The following is a 15369-nucleotide window of genomic DNA, read 5'->3' as shown; positions in this document are numbered from 1 at the left end:
ATGCTCACATGGAGCAAAGAGGGAAAAGGGTAGGTTACAAGACAAGTTCTACCTTATGCTTCCATTTGAGCATAAAAAGAAAAAAAAGACTATATCTTCATTTTCATTCTACTTGCATAAAACTTATTTCTGGAAGGATAGACACAAAAACTATATCACTAATCGGTTCTGAGAGAATGGTGTGGGTGGCTGGGCTACAGCAATGCTAGGAAGCCTCTACGCATATGTATATATGACTTTCTATGCCTTTTGAAATTATTCACCATATGAATATAGTACTATTCAATAAGTAAATAAGCATAATTAAAAATTTAAAATAAGTGAAAACTAAAATGAAGTAGGTTGCTCTACAGGAAAGAGAGCCAAGGCGTACTGCTAAGGGAACGTGGAGAAAGCAACTGCTGAACACAAATGTAGTATGACCCACTTGTGTAAAAACAAACAATAAATTATTGGTCTACGTCAACTGAGAAATGCTGGAAAACATACACGTGCCTGTTACCAGTGGTTACTTCTAGGGAACAAGATTTGGGGGGACCTTCTCACTCCACATTACACATTTCTGAATGCTTCAACTTTTTTATCCGTTTTAGGTTTGTATCAGAAAAAAAGCTGGCTTCATGGGCTGCCCTCTGCTGGGGCAATTACATTTTTTAACCACTAGCCTAGAAATATGAGTAAAGAGTCTTAAACATGACTCCACCTTTGGGAATTTTACCTCGGTAAATTTAGCCAAAGAACGTGATCAGTTACAAAGATTTACATCTTGGGAAAACATACACGCAACAAGTGATGGTAAATGAAAAAAGTAGATTACAAAACAACTGTGTGATGTGATCCTATGAGTGTGGAAAACATTAGAAAACATAAACAGGAAAAGTCTAAAAGGATATCCACCAAGAGGCTAAGGGGTTCCCCCTAGAGAACCCAAGAATGTGGGCCTGAGGCCATGGTGACTTTTACTTTCTTCTTTCAAAATCTCTTTTCAAAAAAGAATCTCTTTTCATAATTACTTAACAAATGATGTTTTGTTTTTAAAATTAAAAAAGTATACTAATACTCTTAGAATATTTATATACGAAGGTATTTTTAAAAGAATTACTTAAGATAGTGAAAAAAATAACAATTTTATGTCCAAAATAGAAGAATCAACAAACACATTTTGAGAGAGCCAAAGGCAGATACTTACCAAGAAATACTAAGTAAAAATTACAGAATGTAAACTATAAACCATACAATCTCAAACCTGTAAAATATGGAGAGAGGGGGGAATAAATATTAATGGAAAGATCTAGACTAGAATTAAGTAGACTATAAAACGAAATATTTTTTTTAATCCAGGATAACAAATCTGTTACTGTAATGTTTGGGGTGGATCCCTAAGAAGGGATGAAGATGGGAATAGGACAATTTGGGGTTAAGGCGCCTCACTCTAGCTGTCCTATCCAGCAGAATGCCCACTGAGCAGCTGTAGGGGGCTGACCCTGTGGGAGCCACATGATCGGCAGCCTCATGAAGCATGCATCTCTTCTCTGACCAGCAACTATCTCCAACCTTGAGCGGATCCAATAACTAGAGAGCACAGCCACTTCTGGAGGGATCTAACAAGAGAGCTACACTTTGGAAAGCATGGCAGGGGAGAAGCAGCACTGAGTCATCAACCTCAGGGCCAGCGAAGCCTCTGGAAGTATGAAGGTTGGTACCATAGGTGTCTTATTGATCTGAGACATGACAAAAAATCAGGCACCTCTTAGAAACTCTCCCTGACAAGGAATGATGCCTTTTTCGGTCACAGACAAGGGCACAAAAGTGCCCAGGTTCTAGTGAGCACAGACACTGCCTTGCCAAAGAGTCTTTCAACTGGACAGTCACCTTCAGGAGTACTGGCCAGAGCACCAAACAGATGCCAAGCTGGGTCACACAGAATGAAAGGGTTCGGATGCTTTTTCCACTAAAACATTCTGCCTCCCATCTAAAAACTCTTCAAAGTGGGTATAAAAATACAGAGATAATGTGTGGGGTCCAAATGAACTATAATACATGCTTAGATTATATAAAAATGCAATGCTGCTATATCACAAACTAATCATTTTATAAACAATTGCTCTTGCTCTCTCAAATTAAGGAGGCCGATCTGAAGACTGTTTGGCTAACTCATATTTCTTAAGAAAACTGTCAAAAGAAATTAAACAAATGTCAATTTTTTCCCATTGAAAAATTTCCCAGAATTCATTCATCAGCAAACATTTACTAAGCACAAATAAACAGACAATGGTAAGACAATATTATTGAGTGTTATAAGCAAGGAAAATCCCATGGACAAGTGAGACCTAGGTCTGAGGCAGGAAGGACTCCATGGAGGAGGCGATGCTTGAGTTATAGGTTTCATGGTTAGGAGAGGAAGGGTATGCCAAAGCAAAGGCCTTTAAAATACCTGTAATCAATGGATGGAAGATGGATGCATGGATAGCTAGATGACTGGATGGATGGCTGGCTGGCTAGCTGACTACTACTACCCTTCGGTCACTAAAGGTATTCCTGAGGATCACAGTGGAGTGTTGTGATAACCAGGTTCACCATTTCTTTCATTTTACACAAGCTGTCCCCTTCAACGGGCCCAAGAAAGAATTATCTTTAAGGAGCAAGTCGGGAATAGTTGGGAGACAGACACCATACCCCTTATCTACAGATGGGCAAGAGTTAGCAGGATGAAAAGAGGTACGTGCATATTTGCTAGAAATTCCCTCTTTTCTGCCTGGCCCACCTGGCAGAAAAGAACCTGAAAAACTGGGTCAGCCCAAACCGAAGAGGGGGAAAATGAAAAGGTAAAGCTGCTAATCACTCTACTGTATATCAAAATCCCAAATGTTCCAGCCCCAGAAAGAACCTGGGTCCGCCAAGTGTTTATGTCCCATGACCTATACATAGATCACAGGTGACGGTAATTTGGCAGAGCCTTCCTTGAAATTACAAAGCCTCCCCTTCAAGGTATCACCAGGCTCTCATAAAGGGCCCCTCTGCAGACTGCTGGACCCTCACACTTTACCTTCCAAGTAACACTGAACCCCTGGAGGTTCCAGAAATGCCACACTCTGTCCATTGATTACCCAAGTTCATTTGTCTGGACCTCTCTTCCTTCTTCCTCTCCCCCTCCATGGGCAAAGTCCCCTTTCTGAAAATCCAGTTTGGTTCTCTCCTGGAGAAGGCCCTCCCAACTACTCAGGTACAACTGTCTGGTTAAATAAATGAGTCACTGCCCAAGGCCCCAATCCCTGGGCTTTTCATTATCCTGACCCAGGAACCTGAAATCCCTGACTAGTAGCTGCCAGCAGAAGTCTGGTACAAAATTCATCGTAAAGTAAGAATTTATCAGCCTGGGCCAGGAAAACAGATATATCCAGGTTCTCTCAGAAAACAATTTGAGGCAATTCCTGCTCCCGGCTGACATTCCTAGGTAGCTGCTTTTTGAGGTCACACTGGCCAATTCATGACTTTCCTACAGTAGCCTCCCTGCCAGGGATGGAGAATAACGGAAGAAGATGCACACTTGACAAACCTGCTGAGATTTTGGAGGCCTCTGGCTGTTAACCAAGTTAGCAAGGTATGAGCCTAGGCAGTGATCATAATAAGTGCTGGGCACAAAACATATGCTCCAGTAAGTGCTAGCTGATTGGCTGATGGATTACACAAGGAATTCCTCACTGATGGCAACTGCCACACTGTTTCAAATTCAGAGCACAGGAAAGAAGGCTTAAGATTGCCAGCTTGGTAGATGAGGTGTGGAAAGGGCACTGCTGTCAGAGTTGACAGCCCCAGCTAGAAGAGGAAACTCCATGACAAAGTCTTGTTGTGTCATGGTCAAGAGAGGAAGCTTGCTGGTGACCTCCACCCAGGGTTTGTCAATGGCAGCATTGATAACATCTGAGGCTGGATAATTCTTTGTCGTGTGGGCCACCCTGTACACTGCACAGTGTTGAGCAGCATCCCTGGCCTCTACTCACTAGATGCCAGTAACAACCTCCCAGCTGTGACAACTAAAATTGTCTCCAGACGCTGCTAAATGTCCCCTGGGGAACAAACAGCCCTGGCTTTCCCATGTGGCATACCAGATGCTCCCAGGGCAGCACCAAGAAGCCGACTGCAGGAGAAGATCCTGGTTTGGGTGTCAGCAAATCTGGCTCGGCTCAGGGCTCCGCCTCCCACCGCCCAGGCAAACATGGAGATGATGCAACATCTCTGAGAGTCACACCAGCTTCTCTGTAAGCCCACTCCTGCCAGTCTACCTCCTTCCTATCCTTCTTAGGGAACTCTTAAAAACACTACAGACAGGCCCTTCAGCCCAACCTCAGTGCGGATCAAACTGCCAAAAAAACCTGCTCAAACTGTGATACAACAAACTGGACCCAAAGAGGATTCTGCTTTCTAGCCATGAATCAGGAGACAGTCATCATGATATCAGCACACGCAGTTTCTTATGCTGGAAAAGAGAAAGAAGCCATCCGAGGGACCCTCAGGCCAGAACTCATGGCATATAAACTAAGGCGCTGATTTCATAAACTCACTACGTTCTGGTTTCTGCAGGGCCTGAAGGCGATCTTTCACAGCAAAACTGGTGACTACCAGAACCACGTGATGATCTTGGCAAATCCACCACAAAAGAGAGCCCACTTCTCTGTGATGTCCTGAAGCAGAAGCAACTTGATTCTAGTTTGTTTGCTGCAACCTCCATCCAGCAATAGCTGACCAAGCAGCTGAATGGTCTTACAACCTGCTGAGGCCAATCCTGGATTGTCCATCAGCTTTAGAAATGCAGTGCTAATACTCTCTTTGTTAAAGAGAAAATAACAAAGGAACTGAGGGACATCACAGGAAGAAAACATTAATCCTCATCACCCCGCCCTAAAAACCTTTAATAAAATGCAGATTTCAGGGTCCGCTCCACAGGAATTCTCATTCAGTGGGTTCTTGCTGGGGCCTGAGAATCTGCATATTTAACAAGCTTCCTACCTGAATCCCAACCAGGAGCCCCAGGAACCCCACTTAGAGATGCTTGAGGCCTTATTCTCAGCTTTGCCACTATAACTCACTCCCAGTTCTGACTCCATTCTCTTATGCTATTTCTCTTTTTTGTATAAGTGCTTCTCAGGAGAAGAAAAAATTCTAATTCATAAAGAGATCTAGCAATTAAAAGACTTTCTGATATATATGTGTATCAAGAAAAAGATACATATCACACAACCCACACTTAACAGGAAGAGTAAACTAACATACTATGTCATGTAGGTAAAATGATACACAGATGAAAACATCTGAATTACATTCGAACCCTACCACTTTGTTCCACCCTACATCAGCATACCTGAAAACTCCTGCTTGCATAATGGCTAAGTCAGATTTCTTCTTTCCTTATATAAACAGGCAACACATACACACCCAGTGAACACCAGAGACGTCCCCTCACCTTGATCTCCGCAGACAGCGAGGGCCAGCCCTAAATACACTGTCACTGCCTGGACACACAATGTATCACCACAGTACAACCCACCACTGTCGGCAGAAATGTCTGAGTGATGTGCCTTCAATCTTTCATCAGACTGAGATGACCTCAATTTTTGGAGAAATAAAATCAAAACTCTACCCTTATCTTCAGAGATCTAAGACATATTTATGTGTCGGCCCTCCCTTCAACTTATCCGTAGCCTTCAGGAAAGTCTGAAAAGGCCATCACAGGCCAAGAGCTCTTCCCCCACCCGCTCCAATGTCCCCAAGTCCACCCCATCCGTGCTCATCCTGTGACCACATCTGGAGGTACCCTGAGCACTATAGCTGGCTATGGAGAGTGACGTGGCAGCAGAAGGCAGGGCACATTCCTTCAGAGGTGCCTCACTACACTTGTCCCCAGAAACAGAGGCAATGAATGACAAAATCGCACACTTCCTCCAGACTCTGATCCTCCCACCCTGACTGAGAGGACTGAAAGAGGCGGGGGATGCTGATTCCTAGGATTTTAAGCTGGAGGACCTGAGAGATCCCATTTGTCAGCCCCTCCTTACAGAGAGAGGAAAAGCACTGGAATGACTGGTCTCTCTCTCCCTGAGGATAACCTCCAATAGGTTCAGGCTCATTTCTCTTCACAGTGCATTCATCTATCACTCATACTCTCTTCTTCAACTTCTTCCAGGGAAAAACAGCCTAAAAGCATTGTATATATATAAGAAAGTCTTCCCAGCAGTTATGGCAGGAGTATGGGGGATGGGGATTCCCACCTTTCTACACCACTACCTCTTTCATGGGCAGGTCTAAATGACTCGCTCTTAGAACGGTCTTAACTAGCAAATGACAAAGTTGGAGACAGGGGATCAGAGCCCCTTCACCCTCCACCCCCTGGTTCAGTCATACTCATCCTTCAAGACAAGTTCAAAGCAAAGCTTTCCTTCATCCCCAAAGTGGAGTTAGTTCAGTCCCACAAGATATGGTACCTTGACAGTCATGTTCTAATTATTTAAATGTATTTGTGATCACCCCCAGACTTGGTAAGACTTCTATTCCCTGCTTCTTAAGCCACTTTTTGGTGAACTGTAGATTCTTAAAGAATCAACAAATTAAGAGCTGTTTTCTGGCCATCAAGGTCTCCCTACACTGAAAATACTTGCAGTACTAATCTCCCCATCTCAGGTTTAAAAATATGGACTTGTTTTTTTTTTTTTAACTCCCAACATAATGAATGAGTTTAAATATTAGAAGTTGAAATTATTAAGTAAATCATTTCACCTGCAAAGCTTCTATTTGCATAACATTAATTCATGATGGCAGCTAAAACAAATTCATCACATTCTGCATATTAGAAGCTGATTTATGTAGGAATTGAAAAAAATCATGAGCTCAAAATTATGTTGACATGATGTACGTGCTCAGTGGAGAAAGATTTTTCTCTTTCCTTCTTTTTCTTTTTCTTTTTTTTAAAAAATCATCCAAACAACTGAATTATGGTAAGAAGGAAAAGGATTTGAGGAGAGGAAGCAGGCGAAGGACTGGCATCTGGGAAGATGAATAATGCTACTGCCTCACGTGTGTGGCAGGCTCTCGGTGCGAGTACACACACACACTCCAGTTATTAATGTCAAGTATGCCAAAGATACGCTGGAAAATCATTACCATTCATCGCCACTAACCGCCATTAAATTTCAATCAATTCAACTTAGCACAAGTGTACTTGAGCGGCCCTTACAGTTCCTTATAAATGTGGCTCAAAAGTCGGGCATACTTATTGCATTGTCCACCACACAAAGAAGCATTGCTAAGCATCTGCTTGGACCTCGGACGGATGCTCTTTTAACATCCTAAGCATTCAAAGATCTTTCTTTTTCTGAGCGCTAAGAGGTCTCCAATCCCTACAGGTCAAGACGAATAGGGAGCAGGGGAGGGTGTACTATTTTAAGAAGCTACCATTCCTTTCCAGCCTTTGGAGTGGGGACAGGGCTAAAGAAGGCCTTCCTGGTTACAATCTCGCACGTGCCTTGCAGGAAAAGTTTCTGACGCCACAGAAAGTTTGGTAACTTGGCCCCTCTCTCTCCCTGCTCTGGTGAAATGTTCTCAATTCACTCTGCAAACTGTAAACTAAACTCGAAACCCCTTCTTCAGTTAAAGGGGAGGGCAAGCCAGTCAGAAGGGGGAGGGGAACCAGCTGCAGACCATGGCTGGGGCGCCTTTTGGAAAAGGAGCCTTTCCCAGTTGGGCACAGGCTCCTGGGGACTGCTCCCTACAGGGACGCTGAGACCAGCTCCGAGTCTCTCCCCTGGTGACAAAGGCATTGGCGCAAGGCGCTCTCGATCTGGCCCGCTGGCTTTCTTCCCTACTTGCCATGAGCAAGGTCCTGCCTGCTGCCACTCGCCAGAGGCTGCCGGTGCGCAGCCGGGACAATGTGGCCATTGTTCGGGTGACACAGACCAGGCCGGGAGGCAGGTGGGAGGGATGCGGAGCGGCCGGGGCACCGGCAATCGGGGCACCGAGCGCTCCCCGGGCACGGTCACGGTCCACCGGCTGGGCACCCACCTCCGCACCCCCACATCCTGGCCTGGAGGACCAGTCCTCCTCAGGGCTGATGATGGAGCAGAGGAGCGGGAGAGAAAGGGAAAGGTGAGACAGGAGAGGGGAGCAGAGAGAGAGAGAGAGAAGACAGTAAAGAGAAACAAAGGAGGCAGGGAGAAAGAGAGGGAAAGAAATAAAAAAAAATGCAAGAAAGGAGAGGTAGACATCAGGAATAGAAGGAAAGAAAAGATAGAAGGGAAGAAAGAAAGAGGGTGGAGGGGGACAAAAATAGGGAAAGAAAAAAAGACAAAAAGGAAAGTAAAGCGAGAAAGAAGAGGAGGTGGAGAGACAGACAGATACCACAGGATGCCCAGGAAGCCTCCTGAAAGAGCAAGAGTTCACCCTGTTTCATAGAGGGAAGCACCTCCAAACCCAGCAGAGTCAGCAAAGTAGCGTAATCACACCAGGGGCTTTGCTTAATTATAGGTTTGAGAGCTGGGGCTGGGGTAAGGGAGATACTTAACTATGTCCCAGGAAAGGCCCAAGCACTCAAATGGCCTGTAAGGTTGGGTGAGGGGGGCAGGGAGAGGGGGAGAGGGAAAAGGGAGAGAAGGAGAGAGAGAGAGAGCACCCACTGAGCCAGGATCTTGCTGGATATGGCTGGGATCTACAGCGTGGTAGCCTAAGGCTGGCGGGGAAGTCATCATGGGCAAGCTATAATGTTCAGTGGGGACAAGGGTCCATGTGCTGAGCCAGTGCTGGCCTGCAGTGAGGCCGAGGGTCTGGGGAGGCCCCGCCTCTGCCTGCAGCAGGGCCACCCACCCTCCTCTCCTGTTTGCAGGCGGCCAGGGGCCCTCAGCCCAAGGGGGAAATCAATCCTGTGCTAATGAATAAAAAGTCCCCTTTATTTCACTGCTGTTTTTGGTTCATTAAATTTTCCACAGATTTGCAGAGAAAAAAAAACATAATCAATAAACCCTGACAAAAGTGAACGTGTGAAAAAGGCCACAGAATGGAAAAGCGAGATAAAAGTGATATCCGATCACAGATTTCAGAGGCAGATGACAAGCTGGGGCCGCTGAAGAATCTCAATGGACCATCACTCCTTTGCGGCTTCCCTTCCCTTTGCTGAAACTCTTCATTCAAGACAATAGTAAATGCACTACAACTTTTTTCTTATGCTAATGAATGAAACTGGGCACTCACAGTTAAAAAACACTCTGCCCAGCAACCTGAGTTTTTTTTTTTTTAACACATATGCACACACACAAAACCACATTAACTTATTCAACTTAATCCCAAATCTCAAAAACAGTTTAATATGTACTCTTTGGTCACACCTTAAATTAGTTCTTTCCCCCCATTCGTATAAAAGAAACTAGACTCAGAACACACACAGGATTTTTGAGGATGTTTTGTTGATGAAGGAACTGGGGTAAATAAGATACTAACTACGCAGAAAATATGTTGTTATCATTGGTGTATTTTCCCTGGGCTTTAAACATTAGCTTTGTAGGGTAAGAATGTTTTGGTCACCTTGAGAATATTAAAACAATGATCAGTAACTTGTTTTCTTAAATCCTTTATATTCCACAGCAAACACTCAAATTAATTTTAGAGAAAATGAGTAATAATGAATCTGGAGTCACACATTTATTTGAAAACCACAAAGCTGTTGCTCTTTACCAAAGGACACTACCAAACACCAATCTCAAATGACCCTTCCTCAGTCAGCTTTCAAATAAGCCTGAAGAAACAGTCACAGAGCGGCTTTCCTCCCGAGGTCTTTAGAAGCTGTAAGCCTTGTTCACTGAAATTGCTTCATATTCTGCTTGCTGGTACAATCACCTATTCGGCCTCTCTGAATTTTCTGGAATCAGAATACAGTTTCTCTCTTTGGCATTCTTCGTGTGTTTCATTTGTCCATGCCGCTGACACTTACTGAAAAGAAGAAAGGGAAACTGCTTCCCCAGGGTTCCTTTTCAAAGGGCTGGAGCCCAGTGAGAACAGCTGCAGCTGTCCACCCGAGGTTCACCTGGCTTAGCCGCACTCATGCACCAGGAGACGGGCCCTGGCACAGGTAGAAACCACCCCCCAACATAAAGAAGCAAGGCCGGTTTGCTCTACCTCCCTTGGGCCAGTATCATGAGTGAGCATGAACGTCACTCAGATGAAGGAAGCCTTGCTGAACACACACTTTTGCCAGGAAAAGACAAGCTGCCCTACCCCTAGAATACACAAGGATAGAGGACTTGGGTTTTGAGCTTTAACAAGCCAGCCACGTGTGTAGGGGTCACGCAGGCTTTCAAAGTGCACATAACCTCCAGGTCTCATTTAAAGGGAATTGCTGGCATCTGTGAGGTGAAGTCTCTAGTGTCCCCCACGCCCTCAGGCCCTGCTGGAAGAAGGGTGTTTATTAGGCAAATATCCAATTTTGTCTGCCTGCCTGCTGAATCCCTTGGTTTGCTAATCCAGCCCTACAAGCTGCACTGTGTACAGGGCACTTGTGGGAGTACAAAAAGCATGAAGTATTTGTGTATTTTTCAGTCTGCAGTGCAAACAAGCCAGCTACAGTATACAGCCCCCAAGCCCCCCGAAGCCAGGCAATGAGCAGCTGACTAGCGGCCCTGTGGGCCCCTCTTCTGACCAGGAAACTCAAAGGATCTCCTCTGTTCTATGTCCTCCCACAAGTGGGCTGGAGCATCCCTGAGAAGGTGGAGTGACACTCCATTCTAAGGCCATCTGGCCAGAAGGGCTTCGTCTAACTCCACACACACACTTCAAGGTGGGCCAAGTCAAGAGTTCCCTCCAAGGCCACCGCCAGGGTCGATGTGAGTTTGGGAGCAGTTTGAGAGGCTTTGCCAAAAGAATCTGAACCCCGTGCAAATTCCTCCCAAAAAAATTACCAGGAAGGATAAAAACATCTCTAAACTGTCCCACCTTGTTCCTCGGTAAGCCTGGCCCTGATTTGGGAATGTTTCTCCCTTCTCATTCTCATTTGCACCCAATGACTGCTTTGAAAATAGACTGCTCTGACCACAGTCTCTCACTCAGATGCCAGACCAAGGTGCAGCGGTTTACCTGAGGGCTATCTCCTGGGCAGCGGGCCCCTTGCTTCAAAAGGGATCTTCCTGCATTAGTTTACATCCCCACGCCTCAGACTCACTAAATAACCTCACGAAAGTAGTATATTTCTCAAAGTAGAGGAGAAACACAAAACCACCCTACATTCCACAAAATATAACTAACTTTGAAACTCTCAGACAAGTGACAACATTCCCTATGTCTGGGTTTGGTGGAATTTAAATCTGGAAGAGCACGATTTCCTGTTAACCCTCAGCTGTGGGAGAGAGAAGCTGCAAGTCCAGGAAAATGAAAGCAAGCCGACATGAAGAAAGGAGGGAGAAGAGAGGTCAGAGGCTCAAGAAAGAGGGAGGCCCTTAAGGGGAGCTATCTGCCTGGTCTAGATTCTACAGTCTAGAATTTCTGCCTCAAGGCAGACCAGAAGCTGGGAAAAGCCTAGAGAGCATCAAAACCCAAAGCAGCCAGGCCTGGCCAGGGTCCCTTCCCCTCCCCTGAGAGACCAACCTAGGTAGCCACACAGTGGATTTCCTCCGCACTAAACAACTGCAAGGTCGCTGCTAGGCAGGGGAGGCCTGCCTCCGACAGCAGGAAAAGGGAACTCCCAACCAAGGTAAGGAAATGGGTGGAGAGGGGCCTTGTAGGTGAGGTGGCTAGAACAAACAGACCTCATCAGGGGACTTGTGACTAGCCCGCCTATTGCCCCGCTTTCCACCGCTGTATATTTTGGATTTCACAGTTTATTTACTTTACTTTTTGGCACCGAGCCCCCTGAGCATGCCAATACAATATTTGTTTAAACACTATTTTATGCCGCTTGCGAGGGAAACGTTTACTTTCAAATTCTCCAACATCCCCCAGAGCCTCATCTGCAAACAGCATATGAGCGTTTTACAACTGCTCCCTTTATCTGAAGCCGTCGGGATTAAACCTTCACACGCCTGGCGAAGGCGGCGGGAGTGGTTCCAAGACTCGGCTGCGGCCACCGGGCAGCAAAGCCCGCGCCAGAGGCGGTGCACCGAACGCGCTGTCCGAGCGGGAGACAAGAGGAGCGCCTAAGACCCCGGGGAATCGCACCATACGCTACGGAAAGGTCTACGGTTCCAGTCGAGATTAAATCTGATAGCCACATAAAAATTATACAAAAGAGAGGGGGAGTCGGGGAAAGCACCCGGGTCGGGGGGCCAAGGCCCGCGAGCGCCTCTGCCGCGCGTCACAGGGGCGAAGCGCGCGCGCAGCTCCATCCCGAGTTTTTCACCCAGTAAAAGTCCAGTTTCCGAGAAAATGACAGCAATTCTTGCCGGGCTGAAAAGGCGCTGAGTTGGGTGGACTTCCAGCTCCCCGACGCGGTTGGCGCACTCTCACACACACACACAAGCACACGCTCCTTCCTCCTCCCCTCCCTACCCCAACACCCGCCCCCGCCACCCCCCTCCCGTCCGCCCTCGTCCGGGGAAAACGCTCTCTTCCCTAAACCCTTAATAGGATTGGCGCCCAACTATCTCCGCGCCTCTCCCCATCCATCACACACAGATCAAGTTGCAGTAGTGGATTTTTCAAATTCCTCAGCAAATATACTTGTTGAGAGATTGGCGGGGGGGGGGGGGGGAGTGCGGGAAGAAATGATGAGTGGGGGCAGGGATAAAAGTGAGGGTTGAGGGGCACGAGGACCACGCGAGGGATTATGTGCGGATCCCTTCGGGAAGTCAAGCGGATTTCGGGGCGGAGGACAGGGGTGGGAAGGAGGAGGAGGTGGAGGAGGGAAGCGAGGAGGGGGGTCGAAGAGGAGAGCCTGACCGAGGGGGAAGGGGCGACAGGGCCTGATGAGGGGGAGGAAGGAGCGAGGAAGAAAGAAAGGCAGGCTCCGGGACGCGTCGTGCGGAGAAGTGCAGTTAGAAGTTTACAAGTGGCTGGCTGCAGCCGCTCCACACACAGCACACTCCCCTAAGACACACTCCGACTGCCGACCTCCCGAGCCTCACAGCATCCCAGCCTCCAGTGCTAACCCCCACCTCCCTTAAGAACAGCTCCCGGGTCGGGCGTGGTGGAGACCAGGCGGGGGCCGGCCCGGTTGTGCACCCGTAGAAGAGAGGCTCTTTCCCCCAGGTAGGAAGGGAGATGCAAAATCGCTCCCAGGCCACGAGTTTCTAGTCCGGGACTCTCCGTTTATTTCCCCGCCCGCCTTAGCCAAAACCCTAAGTGGGGCCGTCCCACTAATACCCGGGCTCCCTCTGCCTGGTGCCCCCATCCCCGCTCCGTGACGTGGATACCCGGCCGAGGGACCCTCCAGGACCGCACAGCGTCAGAGCCAGCTCGGGATCGCCGGGGTAGGGGGCACTTCTCAACGAAAAGCAAGCAAAAGAACCCAATGCAACTTTACCGAGGGAGACAAAAGTTTGCCTCTAGCACGCAGGTGGCCTCTCGGGCGCCGGGCGGTGGCTGCGAACCCCCATCCCAACTTGGCGACGCGCCGCGTGCAGCCGTGTGCAGGGGCTCGGTCCGGCCGGGGCGGGGCGGGCCAGGCAGGGGAGGGAACCGACAGGCGAGAGGGGGCCGGGCCGCCCCTACCGCCAGCGGGTGGGCAGCTCTCCGAGGCTCCGGCGCGCCGCGCGGCCCGCGTTCCTTCCTCCAGCTCCTCCGGCTCCTCCTAGCCTGCCTCCGCGTCCGCCGCCGCCTCCTCCCACTCCTCCTCGAAGTCTCATTGATGGGAGTTTGAAAAAAAGTCCGCGGAGCCGTACTGCCTCGGCTGGCGAGCTCCGGCACTCCCGCAATCCCGGCGCCGCCCGGACGGCGCAGCGCCCCCGCGCGCACGGCTGCAGCACACCCAGCGCTGCGCACCCGCCCGCGCCGCGCTAACCCGCCCCAGGGGACCCGGGAGCCCCCCGGGACCGAGAGGCGAGGGGGAGGCGAAGGACGCTCCTCCCCAGCCCCGAGGAGAGAAGGCATACCTACGAAGAAAGTTCAGAGAGCGAAAGAGTGCGCCAATCTCCAACACATTTTTTAGGCGCGGGTTGGGGGCGGGGGGGGGGGGGTCGCTAACTCAAGTCAGATGAGCACCGGAGCTGAGGCGTAGGAACTGCTCTGTTTTCAATATCTGAAATCACCCTCCCTCTCCACCTCCCTCTTCCCCTCCACCGGGAGATGCCCGGGTCGCTGCTTTCAGTGCGCCCGCTTCTCGGGGCGCCAGGGCGGAAGCCGGGGACAGGAGGAAGGAGGCTCTGTGTGGACCTTCTCCAGCCAGGAGCTCTCGCAGGTGCCGGGGGTCCTGCACAGGTTGGCGAGAAGCAAAGCAGCCTTCTAGGGTGGATGCATGTGTGTTTTTAGGGAGGGTTTTTGTTTTGTTTTGTTTTTAGAGACTCCGCTCAGGCAGCGGCAGCCAGATGGGAGTAATCAGAACCTAAAAACAACAAAGGAAGAAGGAAGAAAAAACCTTGCCGAATTTTGGGGCCAAAGTGTGTATGGGGGGTGTGTGTGAAAGAACTTGCTTCAGCAAGCCAGGTGACAAGCCCTGGGCCCTCAGGCCGCACCGCAGCTAAGAATTGAGCTGCCTGGCTTAGAGAAGCGTGTGTGGGGGACAACTGGCCAAAGTGTCCCCCAAACCCTCAGGGGCCACCACCAACCTCTCCAAGACTGCTTCATTGGGAGAATTTTTAAAATTTTTCTTCCAGACGCTTGTGGAGCACTTACTATGCGCTAGGTGATACATTTTATTTCTTTTATATTATTTAACCCCAACGAGGTAGGTTCTCTAATACCCAGATTTACAAGATGAGAAAACTGAGGCTTAAAGAAGTTAAGTAACTTACCCAAGGTCAGAGCTCTTAACTACCATCCTCCCTGAGTTTCAACAGGCTGTACAGTTAGTTCAACCAAATTCATCCAGTGCAGGGTGATGGGAGCATCTCTCCCTCAACCCCTCTTCCTACGGTTGCATTTTATCTGGAATGCAGGGGAACCAAAGGCTCAGAGACCCGATTCTACTCTGCCTGTGAGGGTATGACTTTCACAGGCCCATTTTACTCATGTAATTCCTTGTCAGTAGCCCCATACACCGCTGAGCCTCCTTAACTTTATTTCTCACTTTTTAATCAAAAAGGAACTATTATGATCTCCATTACCTATTATCCTCCTTACTTCTCCTTACCGTCATGAAAGAAGCAACAATTTTTTCTTGACCTAGAGGGAAAAAAAAATGTGCAGGACAATATTAGAGTAATTTGATGCTAATTTTGTTTTTCTCAAATAGGCTCTTCGGATTGG

At 48.2% G+C, this 15369-nt stretch overlaps 1 protein-coding gene across 2 annotated transcripts in view; it reads right to left on the bottom strand.

The window, feature by feature from the left end:
- GLI2 (GLI family zinc finger 2) overlaps positions 1–13887 on the bottom strand; it is a 239832-nt gene extending 225945 nt beyond the window's left edge. For both annotated transcript variants that reach the window (XM_036236014.1, XM_036236016.1), the window contains exon 1: positions 13490–13887. The gene's annotated coding sequence lies outside the window, so the exon portion shown is untranslated. The remainder of the gene's footprint in view (positions 1–13489) is intronic.
- Between the last annotated feature and the right edge of the window lie 1482 nt (positions 13888–15369).

The sequence above is a fragment of the Rousettus aegyptiacus genome, unplaced genomic scaffold (assembly GCF_014176215.1).
Source record: "Rousettus aegyptiacus isolate mRouAeg1 unplaced genomic scaffold, mRouAeg1.p scaffold_m13_p_2, whole genome shotgun sequence".
Classification (NCBI taxonomy): domain Eukaryota; kingdom Metazoa; phylum Chordata; class Mammalia; order Chiroptera; family Pteropodidae; genus Rousettus; species Rousettus aegyptiacus.
This window is presented reverse-complemented; position numbering and strand designations above follow the sequence as displayed.